The following is a 13163-nucleotide window of genomic DNA, read 5'->3' as shown; positions in this document are numbered from 1 at the left end:
GTATGTCAGCAATATGTCCCTTGAACATATTGTTTCTCAATGAATCCACTTTGGCTAATCCTAGCAGCACGCATTTCTGACTTTTCTGTTGGGATAACACTTCAGCAAAATATTAATAAAAATGAGCTTGTTGAGAAACAATTTTCCTTGCAATTAGCTCCCCTCTGTAAGGAAACAAAAGTTTGCCATATGAGCAAATCTCAGATCTCAGAATAAACTCCTGTGTTCTTTTGCCAAAATAGGTCAATAGATCTTTAAAAGCTCTGTTAATTGCTCTTCTGAGGGAGTCTGCCACTGAAAAAAAAAACCTGAGGTCGAAAAGCAGATGTTTAGGATTTTCATGAAGCTTGTGCCATTTTGCACAAGCCGTACACAAACAGTCTCTTTTAAAGGTTGACTCATTTCTTAAATAACTCCCAGTGACAGGGAAGAACTTCATAATATAATGTATTGGGTAAAGCTGTTATTAATAAGAACTTTTATTAATAAGAACATAGCAGTTTTGTTATGCCTAAGATCACTAGGCACTGTATAATAATTACCAATAAAAGTAGGTCCTGTCTGCAAGCTTACAGTCGGAAGCCGGGATGGGGAATTTCTTGCCAGCAGATGCTCTTGGACTCAGACTCCTATCAAACGCCTATCCACCCCAGCCACCATGGGCAAGGTAGGGCTGTGGCTTCCCCACTCCTGGTCTATGGTACATGGCAGGAGAGACAAGGGAAGAAGGTGCAAAGGAGATCTAGATGGAGCTCGTTGGGTGAAAGCAGGCAAGACACGACCTCTCTTAGCCTGACCTACCTCACCAGGCTGCCGTAAAGATAAAAGGGAGGGGAAAGGGTGGGGTTAGCCTTGAGCTCACTGTAGGAAAGACAGGTTATGAACAAAAATGGGGAGAATCATATTAAAATGGAAAGGGGGCTGAAGATGAGAGACTATTGGCTTCCCTAAACCCACCTAGAGAGGTCAAGATGGAAATAAGATCAGAACTGGAACCTTCCCCACTACACTCCATTCAGAGACACTTCTCTGCTCTGAGGTCAATGTTGAAGCATTCTGAAAATTCCCTCTCTCATCCTGGCAAGTAGGGGGGAAAAATCATCCAAGCCACACCTCTCAGGCTTTCTTTGTTTTATTAACAAAGTTGAAAGAAATGCATTGTGATCTCATCCTGAAGTTACAAAATCACATCTTTCAATTAAAGCCTTATGCGAAACAGAACAGCCATAGGGATACGGTGTGAGGCTTACAAAGAGACATCTGTAATGTTTAGGTAGTTCCTTGTGCGCAGGATGAATACCTTAATGTGAGGATCTCTGGAAATTTTAGTCTATAAGCTTTCAAAATACATTAATAAAAGGACTTGGTTCAAGCCAGAACATTTACAGGGTTTGCAGATGCCATGTCCTTAACTCACCCTGCTGGATAAGCTCATACAAGAACCCTAACCAGCTTTTTTCCTACGTTGTCCCATCGTCACTATCGGTAGTGTGTGTTTCTGTGTGTGTTTTGCCTTGATGGAAGCTGTGTTGTCTCTGCCTTGATGGTGATGGCAGAGCAGCAAAGAGCCAACTGCTAGCCATTTTCACCTCCACAAGGATCAGGCCTTTCATAAAGCTTAATGGCCATTCAAGACCCCACCTATTTTACAATGCATCAGAGCTCAATACTGCCGCCTAGAAGATACACCTGCCCTGTCCTCTCCAAGCTACTGTGAGGATGCTGCTGAGCTCACGGGGAATAAGGAAGTGGGTGCCAGTGGAGTACCAGCGCAGAGTACTTTCCTTGGCTCCACTATGCCACTGAGCCGGTCCTCTTTGCTCCCATGACATGCCTGATGCATGATAGGTATGCTTAATTCTCACTAGGGATAGCCATATCTTTCACTAGCACTTTCCCCAACTTTTATCCTTCTCCGTTTCCTAATCTCAAGTTCTTTCTGTACCCTGTAGAAATTTGAGACTAGGAACAAGAGCTGGAGTCATTTCTGGATCTGGACAGTTGGGCCACAGCAATCTGTGCACTGGTAGCTTCAGGACTGGATTACTGTAACATGCTTTGTGTGAGGCTTCCCTTGACATTGTTCCAGGAGCTGCAGCTAGTACAGAGCATGGCTGGCTGAGTGGGGAGGCTGCTAAAAGCATGTTACATCTTTGCTCCAAAAATGCCTGTTGTTACCAGGGCAAGTTCACGATGATGTTATTGATACATAAGGCCCTAAACAACTTGAGGGGAAGTACCTTTAGCCATATCAACCTGCCCAATGTATTGAGATTGACAGGTCAATGGTTTCCTGGCCATTCCATTGCTTGCATCTGTACATTCAATGGCTACTGATGGAGGGCCTTCCTGGTTGTGGCACCCCATCTTGGGAATCATCTCCCCTCTGCAATGTGGCAGGTGCTAACCCTGATGGTGATTTAATATCTGTTAAAAGCACATTTCTTTAGATAAGCATCTGCTGATATTAACACTTAGCTTAGACTTTCTGATTTTCTGTGACTTTTTACAATTTAAATTGTTTTAACGAATTATGTAAACCACCCTGGAATTTGTTAATGAAGGTGTGTGTGTGTGTGTATTGTATATGTAAACATGCACACACTTTTAAATAAATAAACAAACAAATACAAATTTGGTTTTGCCAATATCAAAGGTTGGTAAAAATTGTCTCTGTCTTTCAACCTAATTCTGACTGAACTGATGAATCGTAATGATTCAAGTGCAATCTTATCTGGAGGCTGTGAGTCCCTGAAGCTGGAAGCATCCAATGCAAAATCTAGTTCTCACACTCTGCATTTTTGGTACATAGTCTTTTTTGCCTTTCTAGCTGGAGCTTCTTGAGGGGAAGGGGGAAAGATGCTAGTTTTGATGCTTTGTATCCTGGCTGCTCCAATCTCTCCCTTAGCCACTGAAACATACAATTTAATGAGACTGACCTCTCTGAGGTCACTTCCCCGATTTCAGAGAGCATCCAGACTGGTTCTTTCCATTTCAGTTATGCGGGGCATGACACTGGGATCCACCCAGAATCCCCAGACCAGAGGTCGAAATGCTGTCTTTGAGCAGAGCTCTAAGAATCCAAACTATCCTTTGGCCAAGGATAGTTTGGATTCCCTACACAATGTGTAGGGCCCCATAGGATCATTCCTTAAATTGTAGAAGAAGGAATTTACTTAATAGTATAGCTCACAGAAAACTGATTTAGGAAATCAGATCCCTGCAAGATGATTCTTGCATTGTAGCATCTACTGCTTCTGTGCGGTAGGACCTCCGAGCGGCAGCTGTGCATTCTATCTAACAGTTCAAATGCAAATAATTTATGGTTGAATTCATTTTTCCATCTTCTCTTTCTCCAGTTTACATATGAAACTCAGTTTTCCATTAAAACCCACACACATTGATCGGACTTCTGCGAGATCCTCGGCATGTGTTAGATTTCCATTCTTTGAAAATCCATGTGATCACCCAAAGGATTTGGGAGAATTAAGACCTACGCACAGTACACATGCAAACGAGCAAAGAAGAAATGGAACTCATGCATTAAAGAGCTTTACTGGATGAATAAGCTGGGATAAACCTATCACTGCTGGCACTTAATGTTCTTTTCTGAGGAAAAGTGACATTGGCACTTTAATAGATTGAGTAATTGAAAGCATTATTGTTTACTCGCTAGCTGCTTATTCTATGTCAGTGCCAACACAGGATCATTACAGCCACTGCAAAACATTCCCAGAAGGCGAATGACCTTTATTATGATCAGACTGAGTCTGCCAGTGCTTTTGGTCCAACTGTGGAGAGATTCTGACTGAGTTAATGCTGCAATACGTAGCATAAGACAGCAAGCATCCTGAAGAAGTACCTGTACATCACAAGGAGGGCCTATTTTAGTTCAAGACATATGTTCTTGGAACTAGCCCCAGACTAGAGGAAGCAATGCACTCACCTGTCCTAACTTGACCAAACAGTATGGATGATGTTCATCTTACATGACTTTGGCAAATGATACAGTACATCATGTTTGAGAACCTTCAAATCTCCCTAGATGGACCTGTGCGTCTGTTCTTGATTATTTTAGGATATTTATATCCTAGCTTTCTTCTCCAGGAAGCATACATGGGATCCACAGCAGGAATGGACAAATCTGTCAATTGGGCTCATTCAATTTCTCATTTTTCCCATCTTAAGTTCAATTGTTCAGTTTTGGAGTTTTTAAAAAAAGTTTGCAAGAAATCTTTTATATATTTCTGCACACATTTCTCTTTGTATCTGCATTTTGCATGCTTTCTTGCTTAATACACACATTTTTTGCAAGCAGTTATCCTATTATACTGCATTTTAATGCTATTGTCACAGATATACATGTTGCTGTACCCACTTTCCCCCAACATATGCATTTTATACACTTCTTTAAAAATCTGAGAGGTTAATTGAAAATTCAGGGAAGCTCAAATTTTGAAGGGTAACCAAGTTTCAGTCCATGTACTGGTTCAAAAGTGCAACATTAAAATACAAACTGAATTAATTTCTCCTCAAGCCTTAATTCCTCATCCACACCCTGATCTGTGACCTGCCCATTGTCACAATTTCCTTTTCAAATGCTTGTTTTGTATGGGCTCTGCCAGAATAATGGCAAGGAGGTTATTACAGTTCAGAACAGTTTCTTGAAGGCATGCCAGGGCCTCATGGTCTTTAGCTGGCTAGTGAGGTGCCTTGGCTGGGCCAGGTCCCAAGGTCCAGCATCTTTATTCACCTTTTGGTTACCTCAACTAAGTTGACTCACGAGGTGTTATCACAGACAAGTTTACTCCCAAAGTTAAGCTCTGCTTTTTTCATAGAATATAGTTTTCAGACAAGTGCCCTTGGGCTCAGCAACATTTCAGTAGACCTATGCCCTCATTTCCAAGAGTGCAAATAGCTTCCCACCTCCACTTTATGGGAAATGGTGAAAAAGAACACTTTGAAGGCTCTGACTATCTTTTGTGAAATGAGGCATACCTACTTGGCCATTCTACTAAACTCCTTGAGAATTTGGGTTACCAGATCCAGCTAAGGATACATGGTCCGAAAAGAATTCATTTAAAATGTCTTTTAGCCCAAAGGGTCAGAGTTACATTCTGTATGTAGAATGTTCTGTATCACAGCATTATTTCTAGTGCCCATGTTGATCTTCACTGCCACTAAGAGGGGTGAAAGTCAGTCAGCATCTCCTAGAATTGGGCTGCCATTAAGAGAATACTGGATGGTCTTAATTGTAAGCTTGGTTGGTTGTTATTATTTTTATAACTGGCTCTCAGAATGCAAAATGCCAAAGGCAACATACTAAAAATATAGGTACTATTACAGCAACACATCTGTGACTCCAAAAGAGGTTAAATTAAATGTGCTTGGAGACCATTGCTGGCTATTTACTGTGCTTTTGCAGAAGAGAGATTTAATTTCCCTGGCAGACTGGCAACGAAGGAGCTATAATGGGGAGCAAGAAATGCCTGTTATTGTAAGTCTCTTTCCAACATAACCCATGAGAACTATGCTAACGACCACACTGATAAAACTATTACCCCCTCCCAAGTATAAAGCTGCCCTTTATGGATACCTTTGGGCTTGAAAGCAGCCTCTCTTATTAGGTTTAAATAAGGAGGTCTCCTTGGCAATCAGACTCCGGCTAATTAAAACCTGACCATCAGTTTAAAAACTGAACGGAAAGATTGCATCTGGAAAAGAACCATGAGACACCAAAAACATTTTAAAAAAATAAAACATTTCCAGAATGTCAAGGGCCCTCCAGGAATATCAGTTAAGGAAAGCCACTGGAAAACTTGCTCATTAGCAAAGAAATTAGGAAACAGCTAAGTGACATTGCTGCAAAATCTCCTTGAAACCCAGACATTTCATTCTCCACAGGTGTATCAGAGGCTGGCCTTTCTTTTTCCCCTTTAAGCAAGCTATGCTGGTCGCAGAACAAAAAGCCCATGTTTCCCAGTAGACACCACAGGAAATTATCTGAACATTATGAATAAACGACATCCAGTGATGATACATCCCGTGAATTGCCAAAAGAGGCATACAATTAGCGTATGTTGATTTATAGGAATACATCCAAGCTTAGAAATATGATGTTTACAAATAGGAAGACTGAGAGCAGATAGGCTGTGTACCTTGCTCAGTCTATTCTTCAGGTGCTACTGAGGAGCAGCCTCAAGGGCCAGCTCTTGCTTCTGACGGTTCTTTATCTTTGTATTGGACAGTCTTCTGAGAGCCCATCCAGCAGAGGATTGGCATCTGTAAAAGATGACATTTGGACTTCCTACTTGCAGCTAAAGTTTAATACCCTGATTGCCCTGTTAATGACAAATTCATACTAGAACAAAAGTAACAGGACAAAGTGCCCTTCTGTAAACTGCATGGGATAATGAACACAAAATTCTCGATCTCAGTTCTTTCCAGAATGGGACTATGGAATAAATGTTATTTGTTCAAAGCTGGCTGATAATAAGTGGAACTGCACATACTCAAATGCACTTTCATGTATACTGCCTCTTTTTCCAAAATGAATATACATATATTAAATGAAACACACACATTTTCTATGCTTTGCATCTTGTGTTCTGTCCACTGTAGCAGACAAAGATCCTTGGCCAAGTGAGTAAATGGCTCAGTTCTGAATTGGTAGACTGTGAGGACTATGAGTGGAGGGTGGATTCACCTGGTTAGCAGAACCAGTGAAGAATGTGGGGAGGACAATGTCCTAGTTAAAATTAAATGTCAACACGTCCTTGGAGAGGAAATCTGGGTCTGGTTGGGGGAGGGCCTTGTCTCTGTGGAAGGTGGGGCATGGGGAGGTAATCCGGAGGGTGCTGAGATTACTGGCCAATGTAATCACCACCATGAAAGGAGATGGAAGTTGGTCATGGCCAGCAGCTGGAAAAGCTCCCTGATGTGGTTCTGTAGCACAAGTGAGAGACTCCATGCCTTGGTGCATAGTCAGATGTTGGCAGTGTGGTTCTGGAGATCCTGCAGGAATCAGCAAGACAGAGGGTCTGCAAAAACCAAGGCTACTTCTATTGGTAGGTAGAAGGAGGATATGGTTGCTAGGTATAGCCAGATACAGAAGTGGAGCATATGGCCAATGGTTTCTGTGTTGTGGAACAATGTCTTTCTGATGGGTGAAGGTGTTCTATTTTGCCAGATAAGGCCTCCTTGTAGAGAAACCTGTGGAGAACCCAGCCCTGGTCCTGAGAGATCACATCCTCTGTGTGAGGGAGCTGGAAGAAGTTCCTGTGGCAAAGCTGGAGAAGTTAGATGGACCGTGGTAGCATTGGCCACTATGGGGTGATAAGGATGCAGTCTGTCCCAACTTTCCTGATCTTTGTGATCAGAGAGAAGTGGGTGGAGAAGGGTTTCCTGCCACTGGAGAAGGAAAGTGTTCCCCAGGGTGTTCAGGAATGTCAGGTTGTTGGTCATGGGGAACAAGTCTACTATGGGACTCCCTACTTGTATAAGTTATGGAGGATTGCTTAATTCAGCTGCCAGTCAAATACGTTGACTCTTGCAGCTGATGGTATCTGCCAGAGGGTTGCTCTTGTCTGCTGCATGGACTGGTCTGAAAGTTATGTCCCTGTCAGTACACCTGTCTCACACCCTGAGAGCCAGTCTTGTCAGTTGAACAGCCTGTGCTGCTCACTGATGCAGAACATCATGGTCATGTTGTGACGTGGCTGGCCGGGGCAATCTGGTAGCTGGCGAGATTGGATGGCTCCGTTTGGGTGCTCACACATGGGAGCTCACGTGTGGTGCGGGGACAGTGGGGACTCTCCTGGTGTACCCCAGGACAGTTTGTGAGTGTGGTGCCAATGCTGGGGTGGCTGCAATGGATCCCCTCAGGGTTGAGCTGTCTTCTGACTGTGGTGAAGTTGGCCTTGGCAGAGTATGTCTTGGTTGTCTTGGTGCCAGGAAGGTCTTGAGGGGGAGTGGGCAGGTTGGTGCTCTCAGCTCTTGATCGCCTCAACACTGAAGTCTGGGACAGTGGGCAGGTTGGTGACCTGATGGTGCTGCCTCCAAGCTCCCCTTCTGATGCCGATTCATGGGCTGGGTCTTACCTCAGTAGTGGGAATTGTGATTAGTTGAAGGATGATGTCAATCAGATCCTTGGCAATGCAGCTTGCTAGGAGCTTTCATGGCATCTTTTCCTTGGTGACAGTGACCATCTTCTTAGAGTGTTTGGTGGCTTTCCTGCCCTCATGGCCACTGGGCAAAAGACCCTGTCAAGGTGAGTGCAGGTTGAACAGAGTTTCCTACCAGCTGAGGTGGAGGACTGGTCCCATCCTTGGTGCTTGGAGGAGTCAGTGACCTGAAGGATCTTCTTTCCAAGATCAGCCTTCAGGTGGTCAGCCCAGTGTTTCCAGCTCTGTTTTGTAAACGCCAAGCAGTGCGGATGGGCCTGTACGATGTGTCCCTCACTCAGGCAGATGAGGCAGAGGGAATGACCATAGGAAGGAGGAAGCCTGCTATTGTACCTGGCAAAACTCTGAAAAGTCACCAAGGACTCCACTGTGGTAGATAGGGAATGCGAGAAAGAAACAGGAAGGCCCAGGCAACTTGGGAAAAGGATACAGGTAGTGATGGAAGTAGGTAGGAAAAATATTTGTGTGGGTTTTTTTTTTAAGGTAAAGAATTAAAAATGGGTCTGTGAAGGAGGAAGAGAAGCAGAAAAGAGAATGTGTGGGTTTCTGGAGGGAAGTTAATGATAGGTACTTAAGTGAAGGAGAGAAGCATTTTCCGAGGTAGGCGTGAAGGTGATTGAAAAGGAACTGAAGCAATGGATGGGAGTCTTTCCCTATGCTCTCCTGGAACAGGAAGGAGTGGGGCTCCTGCCCATTCAAAAAATTAGCAAAAAAAGCTTCCCAACAACAGACTCTGTGCAGGCACAAAGCTCATATGTGTGATGCACAGAGACCACAAAGAAATTGTCTGGTACAAGGGCTGTTTTTAGGGACATATTAAATATTTTGGTAAGACGGTCAGCATGTTGCTGTTAATTCTATCAACTTCACTGAACTTTTCTTTGGGGTGAATTTTGCTTCCTGCCCTTACAATTGCTCATTCCCACAACCTTTGGCAGGATTGCAATATCAATGAGATCACTGTTTGCTCCATGGTGTTTAAAGAAACATGATGCAGCCAGATTGTTTTCAGCATTGTCATATTATTTAACCAATATGTCATGTGGGTTTACATTATTGTAAAAGAAAAGTTGGACTTCTGGTTGTTGGTGATTATAGCAAATACTTAGACTACAAGTAAGGAGACGGCTTTTAGCGTGCCCTACACTGGAGCATGAAATGAGTAAAATTCATTATGTTCTGGCACAGACTAACCCTGCTTAGCTCCCTGAAGAAAGTGAAAAAGCAAAATCAGGGGACAAGATGCTTCTGATACAATCTTGGACAGGATCTCTGACTTTGCAACAGATCATTGCCTTGTTCAGTTGTTACAGAAAGTGGTACAAGCGCCATGTGAGTGGGGAGTGGGGTGGCTTCAAGGAGCTCTGCCCTTGAGGTCATGTGCTCAATTATCTCCTACCCCGGGCATCCATACATCTGGCATGGATGTTTGCAGAAAGGGGCCTTTTTCGCACACTGGGCTTCCATGCAACTCTGCAAGGGGCCCCCCTGCTCCAGAATCCTGAGCTATCAAGATGCCACAGCATGTGGAGACTGGCATGCACATTACTGGGCATGTGAAGGACCCCTCTGTGTTCACAATATATGTGTAGATAGCAGTGTGGAAGGACAAATCAGTATACACAGAATCAGGGCTCCAGCTATCCTGCGTGGCTTCGCCCCTTGCTCAAGCATCGCTTTTTAGCACTTTTTAGAATGACTGAATAGAACAGACTTTTCCAACCTGGCCGCCTTCAGATCTTTTGGACGGCAGTACCTGTCAGCCCCCATTGGTGCAGTCAACAGCCAGAGATGTGAATTGGAGTTTGAGACATCTGGGGAGGATCTGGTTGGGGAGACTGGAATAGGGCTTATGTGACAACAGATTTTGTGTTCAGCTGAGATCTGCCAAGTACAGCTGCTCTGGTTAATGCAGTTTTGTGAGGATGGAAACTGCTACTTGAAAAATGTCTTAATCCGCCCCCCCCAATAAATAAATATTTATGTATATTGTGCCATCAGCATACATACTTTCTTACAAATTCTGACAGCAGAAGAAGGGGAAGGGATGGTAGATGGTGGATGTTCTAGTTAGATGGACTTTGGTTTAGGTATAGCAAATCTTGCAAGTTTTGGATTTTGGCCCCAAACAGTTAACAGAAACGCAGGGATTTTCAGAGATTTGAAAAGTGTAGCTGAGGTGGCATCCTGCAGGTGTTCTAGAAGGCAGTTCCATGTATCAAGGGGCAACAAGATGAAAGGGTGGTGTTTTCATGGATCAATTTTAAGGACTGCTATTGACCTTTCAGTGGCCTGTGATCAGTTTGCCTGAAGGACTACCTTTGTCCAGGCCTTAAAATCAGCCACAGATGTCCAGCTATAAAGATCTGCCAATAAAATCAATGAGATTAGCAGGGAGATGATGCAGAGCCTTTTCAGTAGTGGCCTCACATCTATGAAACAGCATCCTAAAAGAAGCACCTTTGGCTCTCTGTGTTAGATTTTAAGTGGGTTTTAAAGGACTTTTATTTCAATCCAATTGTTATTGAAATTGACTTAGATTTCTACTATTATTTATCCTACTTTTAGCAGTAACATACTTTCCATTGGTCTAATTGGCTTTTTAAAATACTGCTGCTTTTAAAGGGTTTTAAAGGGCATATATTTTGCATGTTTTATGATACTAAGTGTTAGCTGCCTTGAGAAAACCTTGTTTTGAATAGATGGAAAGGATCAGGGACCTTCAGAAAGCTGGCAGGAGTGAAACTAGAAGGGTGCAGTTTGCAGGCAAGGCTGTGTCTCCTTGATATAAGATCAGAGAGGCATGGTAAGGAAAAGCCATTGAGCATTTTGGAGGTAAAACGCTTGTGCTGGATTGGAAAGCCAGAATACAGGAAGCCAGAGCTGGGCTTTAAGGAGCTGCATCATGGGTTCACAATTCTTAACTGAATACAAGCCTTTGCAGCAATAGGGACTGAAAAGCAGTGGAGGCCTGAGAAAGAGCTAGGCTATAAGAAACAACAAAGGTCACACAGGACCGCAGCTCCAGAATGGGGAATGTACACATATGTGGTACATCTGGAGTAGGTGCAGGAGCATTTACATGCAAGCTCTATTTTCTCTGCATGCTTAGGCTACATGTGAACGTGGCCAAAAAATCAGTGTTAAAAAGAACAAGAACCATTTCCTGGTTCAGAAAGTTCATGGGAAGAGCTATGAGGAACCAAGGCTCTTGCAAGGTTTACAGTTTATATTATTGCATAATATAAACTGTATATTATACAGTGTATTATATAGTATATTAATTCATATATGCTGCAGCAGCTCAGCTCCATAAATTCAGGCAAACAGAATCTGTCTCATCAGCCTATTTTTCTTGTTAAAGAAAAGTGGTGTTATAGAAAGCTACGGACTTGTGCTCTGCTATCACAGGAGAATCCACAATGGCCTACTGCTCTGCACAAAAGCTGAAAAAGGTACCTCGTGGCCGAGGCAACACCATACCAGTTCCAAACACAGAGGCTGCTGAACAGTGCTTCCAAGTGGCACCATGCTTCTTAACATATAAAATCTGTTTCTTCCATGATAGTGAAGCATCTGATTGCAAGGACATCTGTTGGCCCTGATGGTATGGGACCTTCACCAACCTTCACCAAACTAGTGCCATTCAAACTGTGGGACTCTCACTCCCACCGCCTTTGCTCCTGTGGTGTTGGTCAAGTGGAGGACATCACGCATAGCATGCTCCACTGCCCCATTTACAGCGAGATCAGGACCAAATGATTAAAGGTAGAAGCATTAAAGGCTCAGACCTTGAAAAACTATTCTACCTCCTTGCAGACATGTTCCCAATGGTTAGCAACCAAGTTGCCACCTCTGCCCTGCTCTCATTTAAACTCAGAAAGAAAATTTTAAACTCTCAGCTGTAGCATTGGCCCTTTTTGTTGTAACCTTTTATTTATAACTTTTAGTATTTTATTTTATAATTTTACAATCTTATCATTCTATCATTACCATGTCTTGGTATTTTATGGCACTTTTATGTTATGTTATGACTTATGCTTTCAACAGTAAACTTGCTTGCTTGCTTGCTTATACTCCCACCATCCCCAGTCAACAGGGGATGATTGGTGCTATAGCTCAATACATCTGGAAGGCAGAAAATTGTGGAAGGCTGCCTGCACCACTAGCCGGGATAATGATACAGCCTTCGTATGGAGACTTGCCATGATGAAGGAATAGTTTTCCATAGAGACTGTATATATAATTTTTGATACAACCTCCAGAAAGCAATTATTCATAAAGGAAGGTGGATCAAAAGGTCATCTCTTTTTCTTATAGTTCAAAAGCTGACATGAGGGAAGAAAGAGAAAAATGCCACCCTCTGTGCTGTATATCTAGTTTGCTTCCTGAAATGCCAGTAATGCAATATGAGAAACATGTTTACAGAATATTTCAAACCCTCATGAATCTTGTGAAGGAAAATATAGCAAAGGGCAGCAACTCTCCAGTCTTTATACATGATATGGGTGTAACTGATGATACAAGAATACTACATCTCCATCTGTGCAGAAGTTGGTCTAAAAATAAATATCACAATGATTAGATCATTGTTTTTTACGGTTTGGGAGCAATCATGTCAGCAATCCCATAAATGCCAGAGGGTGAAGCAATATATTGCCACAAACCAATGATAATAGGTAAGCGGGACTACAGATCCAAGACCTCCCATGTTATGTGGTATAGAAGCAGTTCTAATGCCCTACACATGCCACTGAGTAAACAGAATGAGTAACTGAAAGCACAATCCTATATATGTCTGCTCAGAAACAAGCCCATGGAGTTCAAGGGACTTGTTCCTAGGTAAATGGATATAATGGCAACATGATGCCTTTGTATGGAACTGGAATTATCCCTCCAGCCCTCCCCCCCAAATACTTATTTTCAGATGTTCACTGGATATGTGAATTTTTGTCTGTCAGCATTGGCATTTAAGATTTC

Source organism: Varanus komodoensis, unplaced genomic scaffold (assembly GCF_004798865.1).
Source record: "Varanus komodoensis strain SLA01 unplaced genomic scaffold, ASM479886v1 scaffold1, whole genome shotgun sequence".
Classification (NCBI taxonomy): Eukaryota; Metazoa; Chordata; class Lepidosauria; order Squamata; family Varanidae; genus Varanus; species Varanus komodoensis.
The sequence above is the reverse complement of the archived record's forward strand: the minus strand, read 5'-3'. Positions refer to the sequence as shown.